At 53.9% G+C, this 7,406-nt stretch overlaps 1 non-coding gene across 1 annotated transcript; it reads right to left on the bottom strand.

The window, feature by feature from the left end:
* Positions 1–1,095: 1,095 nt before the first annotated feature.
* Positions 1,096–1,202, bottom strand: LOC118759151 (U6 spliceosomal RNA). Its single transcript, XR_004996005.2, has one exon. It is a non-coding gene; the product is annotated as a U6 spliceosomal RNA (small nuclear RNA).
* Positions 1,203–7,406: the final 6,204 nt, after the last annotated feature.

The following is a 7,406-nucleotide window of genomic DNA, read 5'->3' as shown; positions in this document are numbered from 1 at the left end:
TCAGTGTAGCCATCAGTAATGTCCATCACCCACTTGGGGGTGGGACAGAAGGGCTGAGATAGAGGGGTGGGTGCGGTCTTCTCTGCTGAAAACTGTCTGATTCCCTGCTGTCTCCTCCCAGCACCCCCAACCCAGGGTCAGGCAGAAGGGCTGAGAACGTGTCAGTGGAGGGAGTCAAGAGTACAAGGAGGTCTGGGGTCAGTATGGGTCAGGGCTGTGTGGACAGTCATCCAGGTAGAGCCAGAGCCAAAAACCCCAGCCTTCATGGTAGCGGTGCGCAGGACTTTGACCTCGGGGACCCTGTCCAAGGGTCCACTCTGCAGCCAGGGGAGCCTCCACCCACACCACTGCCTGCATCTCCTTGTCTGTGTGAGTGGGAGTCAGAATGGCCTGCGGAGAGAATGCCATGGGCTGCCTGGCCACAGGGTGGACAGTGTCTGGCATGAGTGCTTTGTCAAAGGCAAGCTGGCAGCACCAGCTGGCCAGGAGTGGAAAGGGAAGGAGAATGGGAAAGAAGGATCTGCTGTGTGCAGCCAGCCAGGCCAGAATCTCAGGGAACCCCAGACTGCCAGGTGCAGGGGCTCTGAGAGCCACCCAAAGTCTAGTTTGCAGAGGACTCAGGGGACAAGGTCAGGCCACATCAGCATGAAGACCTTCGGGGCTCAGCCTCCACCCACGTCTCTGCTTCTCCTCTGGCTGTTTCTTTCCTTCAGTCCTCCTCTCACGGCGTGGGGGTGCTCCTGGGGGAGGTGTACCTTGTCGGGCAGCCTTGGTCTTCTTCCAGGAGTTTTACCCACTGGGAAGTGGACTTGACTCCCAGGACAAGAAAGGCTGTACAGTCCTTGGAGCTCCAGGAAGGAAGACAGGAGTGTGGTGTGTCACGGCTTGGCTCAGACCCCGGGGCAGGGGCAATGGAGAGTCAAGGGGCTTTTAGGGTTTCCAGCAGGTGGGAAGATACTTTGGTCCCTGGTTTGCTTTGTTTGCACTGCCCGGGGCTCTGTGTGGGGCAGGATGGCTGGAGCTGAGCAGCAGTTGTAGCACAGCTTGCTTTCTTCCTTTCTTTCTTTCTTTCTTTCTTTCTTTCTTTCTTTCTTTCTTAGTATGGAATGCTTCATGAATCTGTGTGTCATCCTTGCACTTGGGCCATGCTAATCTTCTCTGTATCCTTCCAATTTTAGTATATGTGCTGACGAAGGGAGCACTGCTTTCTAAATAATGGAGAGGCCTCTGGTGTTTCCTCAAAGGCCCCCTTGCACCCCACCAGCCTGTCTGGCCCTGCCTCCAGGGTCCTCTCTAGCCTGGACCCTCAGGTTTGCAGTGAGGGCCTCTCCACCTCCCTCCTAGGAGCCGGCTCCCTATGGGGAGCCCTGGACCTCAGCACCCACTGGGAGAGCCCCCAGGGGCTACTGGTGTGCTTGTGCAGGTGAGGTGGACATGGGATCTGTGAGGCCATTTAGCCCACATTCCTTCATACAGAGAGCAACTGCTCCCAGCCGCGGAGCCACGGCAAGCGCAATCATTGCTCTATGCAATGAATCCACTCAACACGTGTTTGTACAGCCCCTTCTGTGTGTCAGGTAAGTGACCTGAGCATGCGGCACACCAGTAAGGAGGGCTCACACCAGGTAGGGACCAGAGGCACAAAGGACTCCACTACCCACTAGGAGCAGAACATCCCCTGGCCACCTGCATGTGCCTCCTCCAAGCTGACCATCAGCAGGCACGGGAAAGAGCCAAGGTCCCATCTTCAACAATGCTTTTTTTTTTTTTTTTTAAAAAAAAGATTGATTTATTTTTATTGGAAAGTCAGATTTACAGAGAGGAGGAGAGACAGAGAGGAAGATCTTCTATCTGATAATTCACTCCCCAAGTGACCACAATGGCCGGTGCTGTGCCGACCCGAAGCCAGGAATTAGGAGCTCTTCCAGGTCTCCCACACGGGTGCAGGGTCCCAAGGCTTTGAGCTGTCCTCAACTGCTTTCCCAGGCCACAAGCAGGGAGTTGGATGGGAAGCGGGGCTGCTAGGATTAGAACCGGGACCCATATAGGATCCCGACAAGTTCAAGGCGAGGACTTTAGCCACTAGGCCACTGCTCCGGACCCCATGCTTTTTTTTTTTTTTTAATCTTTATTTACTTCATTTGTTGGAGAGATAGAGATCTCCCATGTGCTGGTTTACTCCCAAGAGACCTGCAACAGCCCTGGCTGAGCCACACAGAAGCCAGAAGCCAGGAACTCAATCCTGGTCCCCCATGGGGATGAGAGGGACCCCAGTACTTGGGCTGTCACCTGCTGCCTCCCAGTGTGTGCATTGACAGAGAGCTGGAATGGCGCATGGGACTAGGACTTGCACCCTGGCTTCATGATAGAGGATGCATGGGGTTCTGTCCTGAGTGGTGGCTTCACGGCCAGGCCACATGTCCCCCTGTCCTGCAAGGGGCACTCAGCAGGGAGTCTGGGGCCTCCCGGGCTGGGACGCAGGAGCAGGAGCTGGGGCCACCGCTGTTCTGGACAGAGCAGCTCTGTGTTCACTTATATCACCTATGCATTCCTGGTGTAAGACTTTACTTGAATGTAAACATGTATGAAACTCCATGGTTTAAAAGAAAATTCAGGGCTCGGCGGCGTGGCCTAGTGGCTAAGGTCCTCGCCTTGATCCCATATGGCCGCTGGTTCTAATCCCGGCAGCTCCACTTCCTCTCTATCTCTCCTCCTCTCAGTATATCTGACTTTGTAATAAAAATAAAATAAATCTTTAAAAAAAAAATAAAAAAGAAAATTCAGTATGTGAGCTTCAGCTCAACCTCTTCATGTACACACAGGGAAACTGACACACAAAGAGGGATTGAATTTATCCAAACCCACTCCTGAGTCAGGGATGGAGCCTGGAAGCCGCCCCGATCCTGCTGTCCACCTTCTACCCCTCCTCCAGCCCTTGTACTGGAAATCCTCAGGGCCAGCTGCTAAGTTCAGAACTTGGAGAGTTCCTGGCTCACAGGAGTGGGGCCAGCCACAGGTAGACAGATCTTTACACACTGATAAGAGCCCAATAGCTGCCACCTTGCCAAGGATTCCTACGGACAGCAGCCCACAGAATGCTCGATCCACACCTAACAGGATCAAAACAGACGTTACTGGGCGCCCAATCACAGACGAGATAGCTTAGGCTGAAGCTGGTTCAAGGGAAGCCATGAGGGGCAGGTGTTTAGCCTGGTGATGCAGACCCTCACATCCCTACCTGAGTCCCAGCCCTGCTCCTGGTTCCAGCTCCTGCTAATGCACACCTTGGAAAGCAGCAGTGATGACAACTGGTTGGGTCCCTGCCATCCATGGAGGTTAACCTGGATTGGACTCCCAGTACCCAGACAGCTTTGACCTGGCCCAGACCCAGCCCCCATTGCTGGCACTTGGAGAGTGAATCAGCAGATGGACAATTTGGCTCTCTCCGTGTTATTAAAATAAATGTAACATATAATTAAATGCATTTTTTAAAAAACTGAAGAAAATAAGTTATTTATCTTTTTTAAGAAAAACTGAGTCTGGCATTGTAACACATAGATAACAGATTAATCCACCATCTGTGATGCCAACATCCCGGGTGGGAGCTGATTTGTGTGTGCCAGCTGTTCCACTTCCAATCTTGTTCCCTACTGATCCACGTGGGAAAGCAGTGGAAGATGGTCCAAGTACCTGTGTCCCTGCCAACCACATTGGTCCCTGACTATAAGCTTCAGCATAGCTCAGCCCTAACTACTGTGGCCATTTGGGGAGTGACCCAGTAGATAGAATAGTTTCTGTCTGTCTCTCTCTCTCTCTCTCTCTCTCTGTGTGTGTGCGTGTATTTCAAATAAATGAATAAATAAAACCTTACAAAGTGGAGGGGAAAGGGGCAGGAAGCTACATGGCAGAAGCTGACACTGGGATTCCAGCCACAGCTTCACCTGAACAAGCTGGGACACGAGTCACCCATGCAGGTATGTGTAACACTTGGAATTCCTGACCAAATATGCTTGGAAGGCTACCTGGAGGGGAGGCACACCTCATGCAGCCCCATGCACCCACTCACTTGTTCAACTGCTGGGAAGATGACGTTTTTCTGGGAGCTCACGGCTTAGGCGCTAGATGTTGAGGCAGGACGCCTACCCCACCCTGACTCAGCCAGTGCCCCAGGCGTGGGAGACATGGAAGTTCATTCAACGGGTTGGCACAGGCTGGGTGCCTTTTGGGAAAAAGCAACCCTCAGGCTGATGCTGGACAGTGACAAGACGTTTCAGAGAGAGCTGGTGTAGGGTGGAGGCAGATGAAGGGAACCAGCACGTGAGCAGGTCAGGTCACACAGCACTGCTGAGACTGGGAGTGCCAGGGTCTTGAAAGGATTATAGAGGGACCTGGATTGTGGCACAGTGGGTTGAGCCACCTGTGATGTTGGCATTCCCTATGAGCATCAGTTTGAGTCCTGGCCACTCCACTTCTGATTTAGCTCCCTGATAATGTGTCTGTGAAATGAGAGACGAGACCACTGAGGTAGAGGGTGAGTGGAGCAGCCAGAAGGAAGCTGGGCTGGAGGGAGAACAGGGGGTGGGCTGCTAGAGGCTCAGGTGAGGTGGAGGGAGGACAGGAAGTAGAGACTTCACAGCCTCAGGGAAGGGCTGGAGCAGGTGGGAAAAGGCTCAGAGGCTGCAGCTGTAGACTGGCCGTCGGAAGCTTCCATAAGGGAAGAGACCAAGGATGGGTGCTTGGCTGCAGAAGGAGGTTCAAAAAGAGGCTGTTTTTACAGGAATGACCTGAGCACGCACACAGCCCTCAGCCCCAGCTTCGCCTCTCCGCCAGGGGACCTGTGGTCATCCAGAGCATCAGTTAAATGATCAACCTTCCCACAGTGGGTCTCTCAGCATCTCTGGCATGGCCAGCTGAAGAGGTACCTCTGGCCGATCCACCTGTTGAAAGAGAAAAGTAGGGTTAATGCTTTTTCTGCTTCTGTATTCTGCTTGGTGAGATCAGATAAGGGGTAGGGGAATGGCCATGCTGGGCCTGACAATGGGAAGAAGGCCCAAGTTTCTATCTCCTGATAAGTAAATTCCTTAGTCGGAGGAAATGAGGCTGGAGGGCCCTGAGCTGGCGCCAGAATAAGGTCATAAAATTTGTACCGAACCCAGCAGGTGTGCTGAGCTCGCAGTATAAAATGCCTGTACCCCTGGACATCGGGGCTTCTTCTCTTTGCGGAGTGGGAGCCCGTTCGCAAACGTCAATAAAATCCCTCTTGCTTTTGCAGCCTCTGACCTGGTTATTGGGAGCTTTCGGGCGGCGACTCCTGGGGCCCATACCTGTTAAACCCCCGCGGTTTAACACTGTCACCCCATCACCCATGGGAGACCTGGATGGGCTTGTAGGAGCTGGACTGTCCCGGCAACTCCATTCCAGCTAGCCTTTCCCTCACCCATTTCTGAGCCCCTCCTCCACTCCTCCGCTTCCCCTCCCATCACTGGACAGAAGGGGAAATTGAGGTTGGAAGAAGCTGTGACTCCTCCCAAGGTTGGTCAGGCTGGCCTCCAGGCTCCCCAGTGCCTCCCCTCTCCCTCCCACCCATCGACCATTTTTCCAGCCCTCCAGAAAGAGGCCCACACTGCCCTCTGAACATCCCAAGAGGGAGAGAGGGGTTAGGAAGTGGGAGGGACAGAAGTCCACACTCACAGTAACCAAGAAGCAGAAATCACCCAACATTACCTGCTACAGCCACCAGATTAAATCCGAGACACTCTGCTAAAAAAAAAAAAAAGCAACAGCTTTTTGGAGATTTAATTTGCATATCAGAAAGTTCACCCATTTAAAACCTGCCATGATTTGGGACACGGCATTTCCAGCACTGTGCGAGCCTTGCCACTGTTCAGGTTTAGAATATTTCCATCCATCTTCCCCAAATGCCTTGCATGTGTCAGAGTTATTGCCCAGCCTTCCCCCTGCCCCAGCCCTCAGCAGCCACTCCCCCACTGCCTGTCTCAATGCATTCGTCCATGGTGGGCTTTTGTATAAATAGAACCCTGTGCTACACACTCCTGGCGTCCTTCCCTTAGGCATAATTCTCTCAGTCCCATCTACCCTGTGCTCTGGGTCAATGCTGCCTTCCTTTTTAGGATGGAGTAGCCGCTCCCGCCCTCGGTGAGCGCCATACCTGCTCATGCACCCCTGCGCTGGTGGAGATGTGAGGCTGTGATGGAAAACTCTGCCCTGAGCATTCATGCACAAGACTTTGTGTGCATGTCTACCTTGATCGAGGAAGTTAGAGCTCAACTGAAGCAGCAGCCCAACCAGTGCCTGGCCCTTTCTAGCAGCCACTCCTGTGTGGTCACACTGCCAGGAGGGGGAGCTATTATAATCTCCTCTCTTGGAGAAGGGGAAATTTGTATTTCTCTATTTGAAAGGCTGAGTGACAGAGGGAGAGATGGATCTTCCATATGTTGGTTCACTCCCAAAATGTCTACAACAGCTGGAGCTGGGTCAGGCTGAAGCTGGGCTCTGCCACAGGGGTGAGTAGTCGGTGGGCCAGTCACCTTCAGCCTCTGGGCTCTCATTACCTGCCACAGAGCTAGACTGCAGCCAGGACCTCTTGGAAGGAGTGTGCCTCCCTCTAATAGGTAGAAAACTGACTGGTTGCAATGGCAGTAGCCTGCCCAGCCCCATGTGCTGTCACCGTGTAACTGGTCCTTACCTGCCACACTCAGAACCAGAACTGCCCCCACAGGCTTTGTCAACAGCCCCTTTCCTCGGTACCAGTCATCCTGGCCCTGGGGCTCTGGCCTTAAACAGAACTGGAAATGCAAGTTTAGGACAAAACCCTTCGCATCTACCTGGGCCCTGATCCCAGAGCCCCATGTCCAGGGAGTGCTGAGTCTGCCAAAGGATTCTGAGGTCAAGGGGCAGGTCAGGGGCCTGCCCTGACTCCCTGCTCCTCTGCCAGCCCCACCCACAGCCCTAAGTTCCAGCCAGAGCAGACAGCAGCTGCCAGAGTCCTTCAGGTCCCTAAGAGCCACTGAGTCTGGCTGGCCAGGTGGAGGGGTGTGTCCAGGTGAAGGGGCAAGGGCAGGTAAGAGGGGGCATGGCCTGGTGAAGGGGGTGTGGCCAGGTACAAGGGTGTGGCCAGGAGGATAGGAAGACTGGGGAGCTTTGAGCTAGCAGGTCTTCTAGTGCCAGCGGCGCCTGTGGACCAAGACTGAGCGCCTTCACCAGGGCTTCACCCAGAGCTGTAGAAGCGTCTCCCGGCGCTGACGGTCGACAGGATCCACTGCGAACTATGGTCGGGGGCGCGGGTCCCTTCCACAGCGCTGCGAGCGGGGACAGCATTTCCTCCTTTCCATAAGGGTGGAACCCAGGCTCCAGGCGCGGCTGGACCTGCTCAGCGACGGAGTAAC

Source organism: Ochotona princeps, chromosome 10 (genome assembly GCF_030435755.1).
Source record: "Ochotona princeps isolate mOchPri1 chromosome 10, mOchPri1.hap1, whole genome shotgun sequence".
Classification (NCBI taxonomy): domain Eukaryota; kingdom Metazoa; phylum Chordata; class Mammalia; order Lagomorpha; family Ochotonidae; genus Ochotona; species Ochotona princeps.
The sequence above is the reverse complement of the archived record's forward strand: the minus strand, read 5'-3'. Positions and strand labels throughout refer to the sequence as shown.